The sequence below is a fragment of the Trachymyrmex cornetzi genome, unplaced genomic scaffold, assembly GCF_001594075.2.
Source record: "Trachymyrmex cornetzi isolate Tcor2-1 unplaced genomic scaffold, Tcor1.1 scaffold153, whole genome shotgun sequence".
NCBI lineage: Eukaryota > Metazoa > Arthropoda > Insecta > Hymenoptera > Formicidae > Trachymyrmex > Trachymyrmex cornetzi.
In genome coordinates, this window is record NW_017296124.1 from 193,492 (window position 1) to 195,369 (window position 1,878).

Sequence of the window (1,878 nt, forward strand, 5' to 3'; positions counted from 1 at the left end):
GGCTGCGATATTGACATTGAAAACATCGCGGCCAATACGGTAGCAAGATTAAAATCCAGTTAGCAATCCAGCAGAAAAACAAGCATCGTATGCCGCTGGCTTAAAATTCTTTAATATGATTGGTCTTGCCCTTAGTTCCTCACTGGATCTAAATGTATAAACTAATAATATTCAAGAATTTTACAACAGTTGCAAAGCTACTTTTTCTGTTGAACGTAGCCCAGTCTTCTCCAATCTCTCCCATGCCTATGGAGCTTTGATGCCCGCGTCCAATCAAAGTAAAGCACTATAATTTGAATATCCGCCATTTTTAGTCCTTTTCTCATTCTCTTGCTCCTTTCCTCAATCCCTTGCTCTCTCTCCATTCCGCCGCTAAACTAAAAAGATTGAAGAGAGAACAAAGAGTGGGGAAAGAATTAAAAATGGCGGATACGAATACCTATATTACAGTGCTCTAATGGGGTGATCCCGGTTGATCACGGCTCGATTCGACACCACCAATCACAGCGACAGGTGCTTAGGAGCTTTGTAGTCTCAAGCGCTGTGAGTGGCTCGTGTCCAATTGAGCCGTGTCCAACTGGGTGCCACTATCAACTGTCAACCATGGTGGAATTGTGCTGTTTCCGGCCGATACTCGACACCCGGCAATGGCGTCTTTCCGCTCTTAGGCCTGTTCTACAATACGTCGTGTGTCGCTGTCGGATGTCGCTGGTCATCTGTCGTCTGTAGGATATGAATACGACAAGCCATTCTACAATTGAGTCGAATGTTGGAATAATTGTTCGCAACATCTTTCTTTTTCTTAATCCACATCACGTTTGTCATATATGCAATGACTTTCGCGAACAATATCAATAATTATTTCATCTGCAGTTAATGATTCCATGATAAGATACCGTAAAATAATAAAGGTTATGTTTATCCAGTCGAGTCGTTGTCGTAAAAGATGAGAGTTGACCATCTTTTGTACCGACGTCGACAGCCGACTCGCAACAGTGAGAAACGACAGACAGTGCAATGCGTATGCGCCCGACATCCGACAGCGACACACGACGTACTGTAGAACAGGCCTTACTAGAGAAACTCTACATTGGCTAGGACGACGCGCCTTCCAATTAACACTTTGAAGCCATTTGGCATTCGATTGACCAATAAAAAGAACGAAGGAAGGGCTCCGATTGCACACATGTATCGCTGATTGGCCAATTTAAAAATAAAATAATCTCATTGGCAAAACAGTAAAAAATTACTAGGCACCAGTTAATATGAGTGGTGTACAATCAGAACTGTAGGCAAACGGGATCCTCCCATAAATTAATTAGGCAAGTTTTTAATTCATTAATTAATTAATCGAATTATGCGCAAATGCAGCTTTTACGGAACAAAATTACATTTGTGCACAATGCGATTGATTTATAACGTTTTTCAGCTAGGAAAACTAGTGCAACACTGGAACAATAAATGCAAATCGGAGTTTACGTATTTTTAGTGTTAATAAATAATTTAATCCTTTTAACTATATATTCTTTATTGTCACGATAATCCCTTAAAAGGATTAAATTATTTAACATGTTTTCTAGGGAAAAAAAACAGCTTTTTAAAAACTCATTCCTACATGTTAAAGAAAATTTGAATAGATTTTCAATCAAATGTAAAGATTCAGGGAGATCGAATGCATGTTTCTTTAAGTGCTCGATTTCGGATTGCAGATATCGATAATGAATAATGTTTAATCAAAATCAGTAACTTGTGTATTATGCGCATTAACAATCCTTATTGTAAACGAATTCGCATTAATGATGATGTTACTATTTGCAAGCGCCTCGCTCGAGTAGAAAAAGATATTAGCGCTCTCTCTCTCTCTCTCTCTCTCTCTCT